Raw genomic sequence first — 20,550 nt, forward strand, 5'->3', positions numbered from 1 at the left:
GTCAGTTAACCGTCTGATTTTCTTAACCGCATATGCTGCAGAACTAAGTCTATTCGCCAATCCTTCAATATGGGGGCCCCACAGCAATTTGGAATCAAGAGTAATGCCAAGAAATATAGCGGATTCCACTGGCTTTACCACCTCTCCATTTAATAAAATATTCGCATCTACATTTTTGACATTTGGCGCGGTGAATTTATATTTATATTTGGTTTTATGATTATTTAACAATAAGTTATTGGCGCTAAACCAGTACACAATGTCAGATAGAGCATTGTTTACTTCGTCATATAAAACTTGGCTTCGTTTCACTTTGAATATAAGTGAAGTGTCATCCGCAAACAATACCACCTTGTGTTTTTTTTCTACAAGGTTAGGTAGATCATTTATATAAATTAGGGAGAGGAAGGGTCCAAGAATAGACCCTTGTGGTACCCCCATACCGAGAGGAGTCCCAGGAGATCTCCTGCCATTCACCTCGACCCTCTGAATCCTATTATTTAAATATGAGATCAGAAGATCGAGTGCAGATCCTCTTATACCATAGTGGCATAGCTTCCTGACCAGCGTTGAATGTTGAACACAATCAAAAGCCTTAGATAAATCACAGAAGATACCAAGTGCATTCTGTGATTCCTCCCAGGCCTCAAAAATATTCCTGATGAGTTCAACACCTGCAGTCGAGCGTCCCCTAGTAAAGCCAAATTGTTTTATATGAAGTAACTTATAAGTGTTAAAGTGAGTAAGCATTTGGCTTAAAATAATTTTTTCTAAAATTTTACTAAGGGTCGGCAACACCGAAACAGGGCGATAGTTATTCGGGTCAGAAGTGAGTCCCGATTTAAATATTGGTGTAATTTTACTATACTTCAGAAGGTCAGGAAACACGCCAGGTTCAATACAGCTATTAAAAACTAGTGCTAGATATGGTGCTATGACGTCAATAACAGAACTTATTATTTTTACAGATATGCCCCATATATCAGCAGTTTTTTTCATTTCTAAGGATCTGAAAGTTTTAATTATTTTTGCTGGGCTAACAACACTGAATTTGAAATTTTGTTTACATTCCTTAACATTTTCCAAAAGAAGTGACTCGGCAACACTGGTGGAGGAGACAAGGGTGCTTGAGATGGAAACTGGAATGTCAGAAAAAAATTTCTCAAAAGCAGAAGCTACTTCCTGCTTAGAGTGGATTTTTGTATTGTTTATTATTAGATTATATTCAAACTTGCAGTCTTTCGCTCTTCCAGATTCCCAGTTAATATCATCCTTTACTTTATTACTTATTACAAATATTAAATTAGGCCAAAGGCCCACCGATCTTACATCACATCATTTCTGACTATCTGGCAGATAGAATATAATTGAGATTGTTTTCTTATTTGCGTCAATTTTCTAATTTGAATTAAATCCAATTCTTAAGCTTTGTGTGGCTTTACAGCCAACCTTATAACAAGGAGTTCTTATCCGCATATAAGAACTCCTTGTTACAGTATGTAGTGAAAATGTGTCGACGCCTTTTTTGCGCACAGACAAAGGAGAAAGGGCTACTCTCCGGGAAAGCGATGGGAGGGAGGAGGTGGATGTTCATGCATACCGACATCGCCTACTATAGACATCTTCACCCACTCCTCCTCTCACTTCCTACGCTATAAATTTCCTTAAAAATCGCATTGTGGAGATTTCCCAAAAGTAATACGGCCATATATGGAGTATTGCTGCATGTCTGGTCTGGCGTACCCCAGTATCAGCTCATTCCATTTTACCGCGTGCAAGGCAGAGCAGCTCAAATTGTCGGGTGCTCTGTGAACGACTGGATCGTTTGGCATTGTGTAGAGACGTCGCTTCATTGTGTGTCTTCTATCGCATTTATCACGCGAAGTGTTTCGAAGGGCTGTTTCAGCTGATTCCAGCCGCCGAATTCTACCTTTGCACAACACGCCACAAATTAGTATATCATCCGCACCATCTGGATGTGTGACGGTCTTCAACAGTGCGGTTTTCAAGGAGCTTTCTTCTACGTACTACAAAGGTGTGGAATGAGCTTCTTTAAAGGCTGGCAACGCTCTTGTGATTCCTCTGGTGTTGCAAGAGAATGTGTGCGGCGGTGATGACTTAGCACCAGGTGACCCGTACACCTGTTTGTCCTCCTTATCTATAAAAAAAGAAATTATTTGCCATTACTATTAAAATAAAGCAGCCATTAACATCATCGTAAATTTAATCATGTTTCTAATTGTAATATGAATGGTTATTATAATGTCGCCAATCATATTATTAGTATCATGTGTTTATTTTTCTTGTAAGTTTTTGTTCATTTTAATACATTTTAGTGTAATGACGCTCTTAGACTATTTAATGATAAGTTTTTTTGTACTAAATTTAATTAAGACGATATTTTATTGGTCACGGATCACCGGACTGCCAGATCATCTATACGATCCAAAAATATTAATATAAACATGGTTTCAAATTTGAATTAAAATATTTTTATTCAAACTAGGATAGATATAAAATCACTTATTGAAAGTCAAAAACTACCACCCATTCGAAAAGGTATACCTCAGACCTGAGAATAACGGGCGCAACAAACTCAGCGGGCTTTTTTTTTTCATAAAAATATTATTACAATGTAAAATCGTACAATAAAATTTATAATTTACGAGTCTGTGGGCAGTATCTCAGCTCTATTCCCAATCAGTGGTATCATTAAGAAAGTCATTTATGTTATAGTAATCTTTACCACACAAACGTTTTTTAACAATTATTTAGAAATTCGTAATACATTTTTACAATTTTGAATATTATCTGGGATCTTGTTGTAAAACCATATACAACGCCCCACAAAAGACTTAGCCGAGTAGTAGGCATTATAAGTTTATGTTTGTTCTTGTTGTTAACATTATGGTCATGACGGTTTCAAGTAAATTCACTTATGTGCCTTTGTGCATATATTTCATTATCAATAATATCTATATTTCTGTTGACTGTTCCAGTTTTACTTCATTCATCAACAGGACAGCCAGGATATTTTTATCAATATGATCATATTGGAGTTTCTACTAAAGATAGATTAAAGACTATGGCGACAGAACTTGTGAGCGAATCTAAACACAGAATAAGACAAGTAGAAGGGCTTAAAGATTTTTATTCTTCAGACCCTTCTTTTGAAATGGGCCTTATAATGGGTGAGAAAATTGATTAAATATTTTGAATGGAATATGAATAAAACATATGTTATGTTTTTAAAGTGATAAACCTCACTTCTGGGATTAATTACACAAATAAAATTGTAAAACAAAATTTATGAATGATGCGGGACTAGTACTTGATAACCTGCTCAACCCCAATATTTGCCTATTAGGAAATCGACTTGAGTTGTCACTCTTGTAAATCTAAACAATTTGTTAGATTCGCAAGAGTGATCTTACAAAGCCCAATATTTGCATATTTTCTAACATGCAAATATTGGGGTTGAGCAGGTTATCAACTGTAACCTAGATCCTGTCGATGAAGCCACAACCTGAGAGTTGAATAAAGCATACAAGATTTATCAACGATACGCCACTTGAACGGTTGGCTCAGTTTGAAGAGCGCACGCACGGAACGCGAGAGGGTTTGAGTCCCGCATCGAATATTACTGTTTATCCGATGGTATTTCCTAAAAAAAAATTCTCAATAAAATAAAAATTCATAATTCACCTAAATAAATCAATTTTCCATAATATCATTTTGGAACATCCTGTAAGTAATCTAGTAGCCGGCAGCTAGTTTAGGCATTGACAATTCTTCTACGCCGCGCCGTAACCGTCAGAATGCGTAGGTAAATAGTGCCCACATAAGTGTGATTTTAAAAAATCATAGAATACAATGTTAATTTCACGAGAATTTTTTCTAGGGCATCAGATAAACAGTCATATTCCACAAATAAAATTTGAAAACAAAATTTATGAACCATGCGGGACTCGATCCTCTCGCATTCCGTGCGTGCGCTCCACCAACTGAGCCAACCGTTCGAGTGGCGTATCGTTGCTAAATCTTGTATGCTTTATTCAACTCTCAGGTTGCGGCTTCACCGACAGGATCTACTTTACAGTTGATAACCTGCTCAACCCCAATATTTGCATATTAGGAAATTGACTTGAGATATCGCTCTTGCAAATCTAAACAATTTGAAAATATGCAAGTATTCGACTTTGTAAGATCTCTCTTGCAAATATAACTTGAAACCTATTTTGTATGATTACGGTTATGTAGCTCTAACCGTGTTTTTACTCATTGTCGCCATTTCAGCGCCACGCTGTATAATTAATTGTTTTGTTTTTATTTCATTCTGTATTCCAGACTTGATATGATATCCTTCGCCAAGTTACACCTTCGCACCACACGAAAAAATTCAATCGTTTGGATGGGCTCTTCCGCAGTGCGGTTTTCAAGCAACTATGATCACTTCCCATCAAGTGCACAAGCGATTCAACAATCACATTGATTAAAATTAAAATCCATATGTTTTTAAGTTTTCTTTAGTGTTAATTCCGTCAATATTTTTTTCAAAGTCTTTAAAAAATACGACACGTGTTTCGCCACACGAGACATCCTCAGGACATGATGACTCGCCAAACTCTGGCACGAGACTGCAAATATTGGCGGAATAAACACTAAAGAAGACTTTAAACATTTGGATAATTATGGATTTCCGCAAAGTCACGCCTACTTCGATAAATTTTCTAAAATTAAAATGTAATTTTCAGGGGAAATTCGAGAAAAATATAAGTACATGTTGGAGTTGTATCGAATGACGGATAACAAATACACCCAGAAAGTGAAATTTTTATATCCAGCAGTTCCTCTGAGGAAGCCTTTACATTACATTATTAGGTGCATAATTTAACCTTTAACAGAAGACCTTATCAAAGGAGCTTTTGATGTTCGCTCGCGCGCAGTTGGGACGGTTGTAGTCTTGGTTGTTTGGCTCGCTTGGCGAATACGTAAAAATGGACAATTGACAATCCATAATTATTCAAATGTTGTGAGCCTTCTTGAGTGTAAGTGCCACCAAAATTCGTCTCCAATCAATTCGACACGAGACAGTCTCGTGCCAGAATTTGGCGAGTGAACATCTCATGAGGATGCCCCGTGCAGAGGCGAAACTGGTGTAGAATTGATTGGAGACGAATCTTAGCGGAATTTACACTCGAGAAGACTCAAAACATTTGAATAATGAAATTGACCGTTTTGATACTCGAAAAGAGTATAACAGGCTAGTAAACAGGGGTCTACATGATCTATATATCTCTATATCTATACTATATATATATATATATACTGCAGGATTTTGATTGACAAATGGTAGTCAGTCGCGCTGGGAATTAGTATTTTAAATACTAATCTAGCAAACCACTAACACACATTGACAAATCAAAATTATCGGGCTGCCAGATCGTCTATACGATAGTATATTCTAAGTCTATGGTAATTTTATTTATTTATATATAGATACAATATTAGACAACAACATAATCATATATTTTTCGATATAAAAAACAACGTGTACATTATTTTCAGAAGTTTATAATAAGCCTGCCTGCCTTTATTGAATTGAAAACTTCTTTAGCGGCGTTGAGCACTTTTCTTGGGACGGGTATAAAAAGCGACATAAAGAATTGATAAATGGTGGATTAATAATTAAGTTGGGCATTTTCTTTTTTCAGAATGGAATATATTCATCAGTTGGAAATAGATATTGATAGATTAATTATAATACTAGAAAACTTAGAACCCACTTTAAGTTACAATAATTTTGGTTGAGGCAATAACATGTTTATTATGGTGTTATTCGATTTATACAAAAGGATTGTTAATAAAATAATGTTTTTTTTTATAATGAATCTTCTTTAATTTAACTTCGATGCACGTTACTTAAGGTAACAACTTCTACTACAACAGAAACGCCAACTAGTGACAGTTATAAACGAACAAAACAAACAAAATGCTATCAGATTTAAATTTACTTTTTAATTTATCAGGTATATAAATAATATGATTATTAGCTTGTATGTACTTAATTTTAATAATAAAATTTATGAAAATTGTTGAAACTTTTGTTACGAAGACCAAAATAAAGGTTTAGAGATTTTTGTCAATTCGTCTGTGCATTTGTAAAAAGGTATAAAAGGCATTTATTTTCTCAAAATTGATTCCTTTACAATTTTTTTTGATGTCATTTCATATACTACTAGATACTACTACCGCATCGGAAACAAATGGCGCTCTGAGAAAGAAGAAGCGGCGCAAGAAACTCTCCCAGCATTCTTTTTTTGCGCTCTTTTCAATAAATATATACAATATTGTACAGTCCTTTCTATCGCTATAAAATAATCACAATCTAGTCCGAGGCTGTCTGATCATTTAGATATTCAGCAGTGGAGTAAAAGGATTTACGACAGAGCCATTTTTTTATAAAACATTTAAATTTATTTATAGATAATGCCTGAACAGTGGCTGGGACTTTTTTATAGAAGTGTACACAAGCTATTTTATATCTTATGAAGCCTACTATAATTAGTTACAAGCAATCCCTTATTTCTAGTGTTATTATAATGAAAATCACTATTAAGAGCAAAAAGGTGACGATTTTTGTGAACATATATTAAATTTTCATAAATGTACTGACAATGAACAGTCACAATATTTATTATAACCAAGCTGATATATTATAGCACGAACAGCTCTCTTTTGCAGAGCAAACACTATATCAATGTCAGCAGCATGACCCCATAGTAATATACCGTACGTCATGATGCTGTGAAAATAACTGAAGTACACTAATCTAGCGGTCGCACCATTCGTGTACTCTCTAATCTTTCTAACTGCATATGCCGCAGAGCTGAGTCTATCTGCTAGATGGGCAATATGTGGACCCCACTGAAGCTTTTTATCTAACGTGATACCCAAGAAGACCGTGTACATGCTAATCTTAGAAACGAAATGGATCTATGATGTATTGTATCAAGCTCCCGTCATATTGTTTCATTATTTCCAATACAATTGTAAATAAAATACGATTCAAGTCTCAGATTGTCCATTGAGTTTCAAATGAAATCTACGATGGCAAATACTTCTACACTAATTAATCTAAATTCCACGCTATTAACTAGTAATTTGTTTTCCTAGTCATCTCCCGCAATTATTAGTAGAAATGATATAAAAAATAATCAATTATGATTTTCAGCAAACGTGTAACAAGAGAACACCTATTTACCACTGATCTAGTGATACAAAACTGGAATTAGTCACCGTAAGAGCATCATAAATCTAATAAGATTTTCTTACATCATTCATGTTTATTAAGAATTTAAGGTAAAAAACAAAACATTTGTTATTCGTTTTATTGTACTACTAAAAAGTTAAGAGCTAACTTATTAAGAGATGTAACACTAAAAAAATCACGAAGTTTTTTTTTTATAAAAATAAGGGACGAGACGAGCAGGACGTTCAGCTGATGGTAAATGATACGCCCTGCCCATTACAATGCAGCGCCGCTCAGGATTCTTGAAAAACCTCAATAATTCTGAGCGGACTACAACTACGCTCGTCACCTAACATAAGATGTTATGTCTCATTTGCCCAGTAATTTCACTAGCTACGGCGCCCTTCAGACCGAAACACAGTAATGCTTCATTTTACTGCTTCACGGCAGAAATAGGCGCCGTTGTGGTACCCATAATCTAGCCGGCATCCTCTGCAAAGGAGCCTCCTACTGGTAACTCATACCCCTTTGTTGGTAAATCACTGTTAGAAAGAATGAAAGAAACAAAACTTTTACTTGATCAATACACTACAATAAACCTTAAAACTAATTAAATCAATCTAAGTACATAATTATACTGATAAGTTAAAAAATACTAAATATAATGTCACAAGTGACCAATTATAGGTCTCCCATTCAGTATAATGCTACAGCAAGCTGCAGCGCTTGTTTTCAGTGGGAGCTTTAACAAGTGAAGTCACGGACGACGAGGTATTTACCTACTACTGTTTATTATAAAATAAAATAGTTAAAAAATAATTTAAAAAAGACTAAAAATACAATAATATTGTTCGTCATTGTACGGTGCTTGCTTGCTTTTTATTAGGAATTATGAGGGTAGTTGTATATGCTCCGCTAGCGGATGACACAAGCCGCGCTTGAGTTGACAAGCGGACAGAGGCTGTTGAGCTTTGCTGGGTCGTAGTCGCTGCCTAGACATCTGTAAGCGGTGTTTACCCCGAGTGAAATCCCGTGGTCATTAACGGCCATTCCCTATACTATCTATAGATAGAAATAAATTACTACCTTCTACTGTCAGTAATTAGCTGTCAATAATCTGAATCTGTCCCAATATACCCGATAAGTCATTCTTATCGACTTATATTGGGACGCGTGAATTGCATATTCCATACAAACTTCTATCGCTGGGAAGCTATACGTCGTCTCATTGACAGACAGCTTGCACTGATAAGGTGAGGTACTGTCGATAAATTTATTGGGACAGAAAAGTCAACGACAGTTAAAATTTTTATCTCAAGTAAGAGATAGACTGAATATTGGGAACGGCCGTTAGTCTACCATAAGCTTCGTAACTCCATTAGTTGACGTTCAATGCTAGTGTCTTTACGTTATCATTCATACAAACTTTGCAAGCTTGCGATCGCCAGTTTGACGTTCACTTTGAAATACCAGAATCAAGACCTTTGGAGCTGATGCGACGTCGTCAACTGAGTGGCGTGGGAGTATTCAAATGTTAGTGGAGTGCATCTCACTCATCAGCTCACCTACAACTATGAATACAAGGTTAAAAACCTACCTTGGCTGACACCAATATACTTCAACGTCGTTATCAGCTTGCAAAAGGTCACTGCTGGCCTTTCCTGGTGTATGCCACTGAACCCAACATACATATCCTAGTCCAGCCTCTACTCTACGTATGTCATCTCTCAGCTGGGATGCGACCTCGTCAACGTGGGTTGCGTTCTCCATCTTAGAACACGTCAACCCTAGCATTTGCTGCTTATAATTTTAATTAGTTTACTATGGAATCGAGAAACTATTCAAACTCGATTTAGAATATTTATTTGATGAAGGTGTTCTAATATACATATGATACAAAGCAATGAAATAAAACATAAACACTTTAAAATAAATAAAATTTTTGTAATTAATAAATATGTGTCTACCAATAGTAATCAATTTCCCAACCATAATCAATTGGCCAAAATTTATTGTATGGTTTTTTCGTTTGACTTATTGAATGACTACCGTTTATTGAAACACTTCCGAAACTTGCAAGGTATTGCTTCCTTAGTTTATCCCTTTCCTTTTTGCTTTTCTTTCTTGCCTTTTCCCTTTCCAAGATGTTCTTTTGGATCTTCTCTGCTGCGTTTAGAATCAAAGAATTATTGTAACCCTCCTCGCCAACAGGAACAAATGGAACTCCATGATATTTATTTGGTAATTCGTGAAGCATATTAACTAAATGGTATATTTCAAAATGCAGTGCTTGTATTAGTTCTAATTCTTTGATAGCACCAAATAGATATATTTGGTGCCTTGTGATATTTGGAATATTTCCATTTGCAATATCTACCATAGAACGATATCTAAAACATTAAGTAATATTTAAATTATTAATTGTTTTTTTTTTATGATAGCGAGGGACAAGACGAGCAGGACGTTCAGCTTATGATAATTGATATATAATAGATATAACACCGCTTAGGTTACTTGAAACCGAAAATCCAAAAATTCTGAGCGGCACTACTCCTGCGCTCGTCACCTTGAGACATAAGATGTTGTCTAATTTGCCCAGTAATGTCACTACGGACTACAGTCTAGCTACGGCCGCCCTTCAGAGCGAAGCAATAATGTTTGGACATTATTGCTTCATGGCAGAAATAGGCGCCGTTGTGGTACCCATAATCTAGCTGGCATCCTGTGCAAAGGAGCCTCCCACTGGTACGACAAAAAGAAGTATCGGTATAGTTAAATAAATATTAAATATATTGTTACAGACTTTTTTAAAAATGTCATCCAATTGAATACGTACGTGTATAACTTACTAGTTAATATTAAATATAGAGGTGCCCAAGCGGGGATTTGAATTTATTCGAGTGCGTCAGAATAAAATGAGGGGGGCAAACTTACACCTTGTGAAGTTCTTCTCAATCGGTCACTCTTGTCAGAGTGGTCGAGGTCGCCAAGATAATGCAACATAAGTCGCCGTTGGTCTCCTTAGTTTTAGGTCGCACTGTATCCTGCGCGGTGCTCCTCCACTTTTGACGGCTTGTAGCATTGCAGGAGCATTCTGGCCCTGCACTATCAATCGCTCAATCGATCCTTCATTTCTGGAGATGTGACCAAATAACTTCAGGATTCGTAGTTGCACAGTCGACGATAGTCCTTCTTTTATCTTCAGTTCTTTTAAGATGGAATTGTTGGTTCCGAAAGCCGGTTCTTCAGGAGTCGCCTCCGACACCACATCTCTCAGGCATCAATTTTGCAGCGGTCTTGCAGTCTAGGGTACCAGGTTTCAGCCCCGTAGAGAAAGATTCGAAACACAAGCCACCTCATAAGTCGAACCTTGGTGGTTTTGGTGATCCTTCTGTCCTTCCAGATCTTATTGAGCTTCTCTACCGTAGGCACATCGCCTTCGGATTTCTAGCTCACAATCCTCGGTATTGGAGATGGTAGAACCAAGACAGGTGTAGGTTGGCACCACTTTACAGTTGACACTGCGTTGAAATTCCTTGTGAAGTACCCCTACTAAGGTAGGGATCGTATATTCAAGGCTCAGATAAGTCTGACGTAATATAAGTCAGTACGATTGTTAGAAAAACTCGAGCGTTTTCGAAGTAAAACTTCTTTAGGCGCGTCTTGGGGGTAACTCAGAATTTTTTCTGATGGAAATAACGCTCAGTAAAAAGGTCAGTTGAAAAATATTATATATAAAAATATTTCAAATTGCTCAGTAATATTTTTTAAAAATCTCCAAGTGTTTTTATTGTTTATTTATTACTACTATTGCAATAAAAAATATATATAAGTTTTCAGATATTTTCTGACATTCGTTACTTTGTTCTTGGTTTTTGTTTTTCGTTTCCATTATTAGGATAGGCAAAGGGTTCGAGCCCATACAGTCATATTTGTTAATATTCAATAACAACGTCATATATATGTTATGTGATAATAATAATATAAACTTAATTTTTTTATTATTGATTATTTTATTTATGAGTGAAAATTTTTAAATGTACGAATGGACAATGAACTGAATTATAAATAGAATATAAAATGGAAATAATAATCAGTCAATAAATGGCGGAATCCCAGGAACATTTGACTATTATTATTAAGTTTTACTTCAATCGCGCGTAAAGATTACACGCACACACTTTTTTTAAAACAAGCCAAATTCTAATAACTTATATTATTTATATTTAGCTTTCTACTGTCATTGATTTTATGTTATTTGCTTGAGTAAGTTAAATCATTAACGGTGATTTAATTCTATTTTTGGCCATAAAGAGCGCGATTGATACATTATTACTTTATATCTCGCTCGAATTCTTCGCGACTACAATAAGTTAAACGATACCAACTCAGAACTAGATATATTCGATAGTGGGCTGCTCCGGCTTAAACAAAGTTTTTTAAATACTTAGCTGGTACTCAATCTGCATGTGTCAAATAAGTATATTTCTTTTTTTTTCGGCTCCGTTATTTCAATTAATAAGGTAAAATTATAATTTTTAGTTTCATTTCTTATTTTGTTGAAGAGAAACTTCTTTAGAGTCGTTGTGATTTCAAACCGGATGCAACGGAAAAAACGACAGGTAAGAGACACAAAATGAAGCCGGCAAAGAATGAGACAGAAATATGCATACTATTTTATTTTTATGTATGACGCGAGTAGGTATACCTTAATATATTCCTATGTCATACGCACGACTTATAACTGCATAGACACCAGGAGAACATAAATATGGTAGCGGTGTTAGTAATGTCTTTCATCAGCGGTTGAAATCATGTGTCATCCTAGCAACATGTACCAGGACTTCATATGCAGTTTAAAGGTTCATGCACAATGCAGGTTTCCCTTCTGACATGTGTTCTTTGTACACACACAATTTTTTTATTGTAGCGATAGTTCTATTTTTCAGAAGCAATTAGGGAGTATTTTTTGTCATTTTTATGTTCACCATAATTGTCCTATACTTTAGAACTACTAATTGTAACATAGGATTAAGAAAATTGTATTGTATATGATGTTACCAGTTGCTTACCAGTGGGAGGCTCATTTGCACAGGCAGCCGGCTAGGTTATGGGTAACGGCGCCTATTAAATGAGACAACATCTAATTTCTCAAGGTGACGAGCGCAGTTGTAGTGGAGCACTGCATTGTAATGGGTAAGGCACATCAATTACCATTACCTGAACGTCCTGCTCGTCTCGTCCCTTATTTTCATAAAAAAAAATGCTGTGGTGTGCTTTAATAAATAAATAAATTATATTTAAGTTAATAAACCAATATTTCATATGCACAAAACCATTAATTTATTTATTGGTTTACTAGCTGACCCAGCAAACGTTGTATTGCTGATATTAAAATCGCGATACAAAAGTAACTGTTGATCGTAGATGGGTGAAAATTTGAAGTTGTATGTATTTTTTAATGTTGACTCATAATCAAACAAATTTAAAAAAAATGTCAAAACAATTAAAAAAAAATTTGGCGTGGACCACCCGTAACATTTTGGGGGATGAAAAATAGATGTTGTCCAATTCTCAGACCTACCCAATATGCACTCAAAATTTCATGAGAATCGAAGGAATTTGTTATGTTTTTTTTAAAGTGATAACCCTCACTTCTAGGATTAATACACAAATAAAATTTGAAAAACAAAATTTTATGAACGATGCGGGATTCGAACCCACGACCTCCGGCGTTCCGTGCCAGTACTCTAAACCTGAACGGTTAGCTCAGTGGTTAGTGGCTCAGTGGCTCAAATTTTATTTGTTCATGAGAATGGGTCAAGCCGTTTCGAAGGAGTTTAACTACAAACACCGTGACATGAGAATTTTATATATTAGACTAGTGGACCCGACAGACGTTGTCTTGTACACACGTCTTAAATTTGAAAAATTGGTCCAGCCGTTAGGAGGAGTTCACTAACATACATATGAGCAGGAGAATTATATTATATGGATGGAATTGAGAATCTAAACCAATCTCAAATTCACTGAAACAAACAAAAAAATCATCAAAATTGGTCCAGCCGTTTAGGATGTAGTTTAATAATTGTGAATCTAAACCATTCTCGAATCCACATGAAGACACACACCAATCTCAAATTCACTGGAACACACAAAAATATCATCAAAATCGGTCCAGCCGTTTAGGAGGTAGTTCAATTGTGAATCTAAACCATCCTCGAATCCCCTTGAACTCACACAAAAAAATTCATCAAAATCAGTCCAGCCGTCTAGGAGGAGTTCAGAGACATACACACGCACACAAGAAATATATATATAAAGATTACTACTTACCGAGAAATAATCTCACACATCACGTAACCCATCTCAAACTGTGGAGTCTTATCATACAAAGCCCTGTATGAATTCATTTCATTCACTCTAATTTTCGCTTCTTCGGTGTACGTACGCATCAATATAAGTAATCGATCGAAAACTTTTCTTGAGTTTATATTATCAGCGTAGTCAATAGCCTGCATTGCAGAAGGGAAAGCTGAAGTAATAGACGAAAAGTTATTTAGTCTTGAATATATTAAGAAAAGAAAAAAGAATGAACGAAAAGAGTTACGGAATGGATACCATGGGAAGGCTCTAGACTCTAGACAAATAGGGAGACAAAAGAGAAGATGGAGTGATATTTTCACTCAAAGAGTTGCACCTGACTGGATGAGAAGAGCCAGAGGTGAAGCGTATTGGAAAGGCTTAGGGGAGGCCTTAGCCGTAGAGGCAACTACTACTTAATTTATTTATTATAGTTAATTTAGTGTAATTTAGTTAATTGTAAGTAATAGGTATTGGAAAATAGTAGAAATAAGAGCGTTTTTATTTATTTATATTATGAATAAGTAGCTGACCCGACAGATTCTGTTCTGTGAATAGAAATAAATATGATGTAAATACTCTGGAATAATACAGTTTTAGGCCATCGGAAATGCGTAATTTTATTTAATTAGTTAAAAATGAAACAAAAACGTATTTCTGAATGATCATACCCTTCAACTACCGTTCCTTGTTCGTAGTAGGCAAGACGGTGCGGGGGAGGGTCATATCCCATCAAACATTTATATTATGGTGTTAAAGAGTAAAATATGCAACTTATATATTTATATATAAGTTAGATATTTTACATCATAAATACAATTTTAATCCTTATCAAATGATATTTGTGTAAAGCTTTTACATTACCGCTTTATATTTTTTTAAGTATTAAAATGGATATAGTCTGTAATCCTTAAGATATAGACATATTATGCCATGGCGGACTTTTCTGTAGTCCTTCATAAGATACACAATTCCACCATAAATTGTTTTGTTATATCTCAAAGGGCTTAGACAGCGTTTTTATTTAAAGCTCCCAGACGGCTTATTTTTATCAGACACCTCCCAAACATATCCTTAATGTATACAAAAAATTGACAAATTTGTACCTTCCTCGAGAACCACGCTATCCATTGGTGAAAACAACAAGAAAATCGGCGTAGTAGTTTTTGAGCTCATCGCGAACAGACAGACAGAGAGACGCGGCAGAGGACTTTGTTTTATAATATATAGAGATTTACATAGTAATTTTAGAGTTTTTTTATGAAAATAAGGGACGAGATGAGCAGGACGTTCAGCTGATGGTAATTGATACGCCCGGCCATTACAATGCAGTGCCGCTCAGGATTCTTGAAAAACCCCAAAAATTCTGAGCGGCACTACAACTGCGCTCGTCACCTTGAGACATAAGATGTTACGTGTCATTTGCCCAGTAATTTCACTATCTACGGCGCCCTTTAAACCGAAATACAATAATGCTTACACATTACTGCTTTACGGCAGAAATAGGTGCCATTGTGGTACTCATAATCTAGCCGGCATCCTGTGCAAAGGAGCCTCCCAATGGTGTGAGGAGTGGTGGAGAGAGTTTATTAGAAAGGAATTCAATTTGTGTATGATCGTAAAGATCGCTATTGTATAAGAACCATAGATATATACAAATGTCCATGCAGAAGTTACGCTTCACACTGTTCTCAATTTATTAATGCAAATTAAACCTTATCGACTAAATTAAGTTTCAATTGACAGCAATCTAAACAGGAACGAAAAAGTGTTCATGCAACGAGACGTGTTATAAAATGGAAAACGCCTGATTGAATTCGCAACCTTAATAAGGAATCTTTACAAAAAAACTAGTAATTTATTTGTTTTTTATTATCAATCAAAAATAAGAAACTTCAAACTTATTGTGTTCTAGAAATGCTATTTATAACATACCAGGAATGCCCCACGTTTGCCCCACATTCTTGATAATGTAATGTATGTTCATAGGCACATAAGTGTATTTGCCAGAAACTGTCATAACCATAATGTTAACACCAGGAACAGACATAAACTGATGATGCCTACTACTCGGGTAAGTCAAGTTAGTAAGTCTTTTGTGGGGCGATGTATATGCTTTTACAACAAGATCCCAGAAAATGTTCAAAGCAAAAGTATTACGTTATTCAAAAGCATTGTTAAAAAACGTTTGTGTGGTAAAGGTTACTATAACATAAATGACTTTCTTAATGATACCACACATTGGGAATGGAGTGACCGCCCTCAGGCTATTAAATAATAAGTTTAATTGTACAATATTACTTTGTAAACATATTTATTCGATGAAAAAAAATAAGCCCGCTGAGTTTGTTGCGCCCATTCTTCTCAGGTCTGAGGCATTCATATTGGAATGGGTGGTAGTTTTTTTACTTTCTATAAGTGATGTCACATCCTATTTTGAATAAAAATATTTGAATTTGAATTTCACTCGCTTAGTTATCTAAGATCTCGTGGTGGTGAAAAGTCTACTAAGTCGGACTATAGATTTATTTTTGTTAACATAAAAAGTTTATTTCGCTTAGTTATTATTTTATTACTGCATTATTTTCTTTAGATTGACATTTATAAATTCATTCTATCTCTTAAATGGAATGTCCGATTGTAATATAAAAAGTATTTTACAGGTATTAAAACGGTCTTTAATAAAATGTCATTTAATGGGATAAGGATTAATACAGATGTATGAATAATATATTCTGGAACAGCTGATGGTGACAGGCAAGGTAGATGGCAGGCGTCCCAGAGGACGCAGTCCCACGAGATGGTCGGACCAAATACGATCTGCTCTAAGCATCAACTTCCATGATGCCCTTCATAAGGCAAAGGATCGCAGCAGATGGAGGGAAATCGTACGGGAGAAACTGATGCAGCGGGGGAGTCACGACCCTCAGTAATGAGGAAAACGACGCGAGGAGGTGGATGAATAATATGGTTTGAATATTGTTGGCACTTTTAGCAACTTTTAAAATGTAAAAAAGTATTTATAGTGGCATAAATATAGTAGTTTTTTGTAGATATTGATATGTTCTTTAATACTGTACACCATTTTCTTTTTCTATCATCCTTTTTTTCCGCAGCGCACGCGATTACAATTTTTTTCACACCATTATTAAATTTTTATTAGCGATCCCAATTTTTTTAGAAAATGTCATATAACCAATGTCAATTAGTGAAAATGCAGCTTTCTAATGGTTAAACAATTTTGAAAATTGGTCCAATAGTTTTTGTATGAAAACATTACAAACATACATACAAAAACACAAATGTTTCCTCTTTATAATATTAGTTTAGATGTAACGACTAACACTAGAAAATTTACAGAATTAGGCGTTACTTCGCGGAAATCCATAATTATACAAATGATTTAAGTTTTATTTAGTGTTAATTCCGCCAATATTTGTCTTTAAAACAATTCGACACGTGTTTCGCCTCTACACGAGGCATCCTCAGGACGTATTGTCTCGCCAAAATCTGCCACGAGACTAAAGAGAGACGAAAGAGAGTCTCGTGCCAGATTTTAAATTAACACTAAAGAAAACTTAAATCATTTGCATTACTAACACTAGAGCAACCGCTTCCTTTTCCTTTTATAGCAGTTATCTATCGCAACTCTAAAACAATTCTAACATTCTTAAAAGCAATAATTGATGAGAACTTTAACACTGGAAAAAGATATATCACAGAGTAATTTATAATAAGCTACTGAAGTGTATAAAGAGTAGACAAAGACTCAATTTACTTACTCAATAATCTCATTATTAGTAATAACACCCACATTATTTTCCATGAATGCAAATAACGTCATAGATGGCGAAGTAGTTAACAGAATTAACCTAGGTAGTAAATTTTAATTAAAACCTTTATTACTATTCAATTATATATGCTTGTCTACAAGTATGTTTTATTATTCATATTTTGCTCAATATTATTTTAACCAGGATTCCGTATTTGAACTGTAACTAACTGGCACCTTAATATTTAAAACTCTAGACTCTGTCCGTCTGTCTATAGTCAGTGGTTTTGTATCTCATTGAGCTTTTAGTATCAATAGCGCTATTAAAACAAATAATACTAGATATAGAGTTCGTCTCACGAAAGAATTCGACATTAATTGGAATTAATTAATTATTACTTTTAAGTGTGCATGAATTTATTATAACAATATAAATTTGTTAGGATCTTAGATTAAGGATTGGTCGATTGTGACAAATCGTCGAATAACGTATAAATGAATTCGAAAGCCTACAACACACATATGTGGTACATGGGGACTGACAACTCAAATGATTGCGGAATTGAAGTGGTAGTGGGCAGGCCAAATGGTTCGTCGGACAGATGGCCGTTGAGACAGTAAAGTGCTTGAATGGCGACCACGTAATGGAAGACACTCACAAGATGGACAGATGATCTGGCCGGAACAGGTTGGATGAGGGCAGCGCAGGACCGATCGTCGTGGAGACCTTGGAGGGGGGGCCTTTGTACAGCAGTCCGTCTTCCAGCTGATGATAATGACGTGGTGGGCGAGGATCAAACCATGGTGCAATTCAAATGTAGCACCTATTTTGAACCTGACGTTTATTGACGCTTTTACCATAAATTTCCTATAAATTTCTGCACATATAAATAATCATATAATTAAACATAATAAAGATGAGGATTTTTCTACCAAAATCAAATAACTCCGACTTTTAATTCATCATATATCAGGTATAATTGCTGCAAAGAAAGCTGCAAAAATTTTTACTCCTTTATTTTGTAGTCTGTCATCAAGTAACATAAGAAAATATATAAAATACTAGCTGACCCGACAGACGTTGTTCTATTCATAATAAATAAAAAAATGTTTTTTTATGAATTTGTCAATAATATTTCATAACATCAAGAATTATTTAAGTATGAGTATAAGAGTTCGACGGAAACAAACATCAGGACACTGGATTTATATTATATATTAAGATGAACGGTTCCACAGTACCGGTAGGTTACCTGAACGATGACGCAAAGCACGTTGAAAGTTTTGTGTTAATTCATTATAAAACCGGTTTTATCTCATTTAATCTCGTAACTAAGTTTCGAAGCATAAATCATCTTTTAAAAACTAATCTCTTGTGACGTCAATTTTGATATTGAAAATATATACCTGTTTAAGTTACAAAACGGTTCATTTAACTATTTATTGCTATTTAATTTAATTATGCTAGTGGTCTCGACTGGTGAAGTCTACGTTCCGACCCGTACACATCCAGATCCAAAAACCTCGAAAGCATTCAACTCGAATTTGCTTCTAATGCCTCGGTGACTGCATAGCCGTGGACGAGTACAATCACAGATTCCTGGCAGCTGTCCAAACGACTGGGTCTAAGTTCTTCAAGGTTAGCCATTCAAAAAGAACCAGAAAAACCTGATCTCTCAAATTGATAGATGTAAGACGCCAAATGACTCTTTAGTGCCCCGGAGGATGCTTCCCAGTATAGACAGCTAAATATACAGATCTCCAAGTCATTGACTCGCGATATAAGTCGCCACAAAACAGATTGTGTGAAGGCGACCATAGGGCGTAACAAATGCTCCGAAGAATTCGCACGAGATTTTTCTATTGGGCAGAGCCAACTCACGAAGCTGAAGACCGGTGACGGCAGGGTCGCTTCGTGTTAGCCCGAACTTATTCCCTCAGGAAGTCGAAGAGTTCTACGGACAGTTATACACGACTGCACAGACACCTGTTACTAACAAGGCTGATGATCCAAGAGTCAAATTAACCCGAAACTATACCGAAGATATCACAGACGTCAGCCTGTACCCCTGTGGCCCTAAAACAGCTGAAAAACAACAAGGCGCTGGGTGATGATGGAATTATAGCTGAACTACTGAGAGCTGGTAATACTCCTGTGCTTAAGATCCTCCAGAAGCTATTCAATTATGTCATCCTCGAAAGCAAAACGCCGCAAGCATGGCACAGAAGTAAAGTGCTGCTGTTCTTCAAAAAGAGCGATAAAATGCTTTTGAAGAACTTTAGGCCCAAATCACTTCTGAGCCATGTATATAAGCTGTTTTCTACTTCTTATAGCGAAAGCGTTCTTCCGAAACAAGCCAAATTCCGACGAGGCTTATGCACCATTGACCGCGTACATACGTTGCGGCGGGTTATACAGAAGACTGAGGAGTATAACCAGCAACTATGCTTGGCGTTCATGGACTATGAGAAAGCCTTTGATTTATTGTGCTTCAGTCTCTACAGGAGTGCCACATTGATTATCGATATATCGAAGCGTTGAAGTGTTTGTAAGGTAACGCCACCATGTCAGTCCATCTCCATGATCAGATCTTGAAGCCTATCTGACTGCAGCGGAGTGTCAGACAAGGTCACATCGAATAAGCTGTTCACCGCTGCGTTGGAAGATGTCTTACCACATTACCCATAAGATGGACCGACGATCTGGTCAAGATCACCGGAATACGTTGGATGAGGACGGCTCAGGGCGTTTGCCGTGAAGCAGTAATGCGTAAACATTATTGAAAGGCGCCGGAGCTAGTGACATTACTGGGCGAATGAGACTTAACATCTCGATCAAGGTGATCAATCCAAGTACGATGCTGCGCGTAATTTCAGATTTTCAAGAGCTTTCGTATAAATTACAAGCAAGTGAAGATTTTGCACGTCTGTTCACTTTCTCTGTTTTACTTCAAAAAAATAATATAATCTTAAAATATTTAACTGTACACAAAGTGTGGCCCTATGATTCGGTACAATAAGTAACAGTTTACAAACCAAAAGGCTTTAACACTACACCGTAATATTAAAGTGTGTTTAAGTTAAGATTAAATATCCTTAAGTGGGTACCATCTACGCCCCTCAAAGGCCTACTGGCGGCCCAAGCGCTGGCAGCTATTTCGGT

The 20,550-nt window shown here is 35.9% G+C and overlaps 2 long non-coding RNA genes across 2 annotated transcripts; one reads left to right on the forward strand and one right to left on the reverse strand.

The window, feature by feature from the left end:
* Positions 1-2,202: 2,202 nt before the first annotated feature.
* Positions 2,203-5,875, forward strand: LOC126967275 (uncharacterized). The gene is made up of 4 exons (XR_007729956.1): positions 2,203-2,305; positions 3,000-3,191; positions 4,755-4,881; positions 5,715-5,875. It is a non-coding gene; the product is annotated as an uncharacterized LOC126967275 (long non-coding RNA).
* A 3,297-nt stretch (positions 5,876-9,172) lies between these two features.
* Positions 9,173-17,475, reverse strand: LOC126967273 (uncharacterized). Its single transcript, XR_007729954.1, has 3 exons — positions 17,398-17,475; positions 13,589-14,163; positions 9,173-9,642 (listed from the first exon to the last, which is right to left on the reverse strand). It is a non-coding gene; the product is annotated as an uncharacterized LOC126967273 (long non-coding RNA).
* Between the last annotated feature and the right edge of the window lie 3,075 nt (positions 17,476-20,550).

Source organism: Leptidea sinapis, chromosome 12 (genome assembly GCF_905404315.1).
Source record: "Leptidea sinapis chromosome 12, ilLepSina1.1, whole genome shotgun sequence".
NCBI lineage: Eukaryota > Metazoa > Arthropoda > Insecta > Lepidoptera > Pieridae > Leptidea > Leptidea sinapis.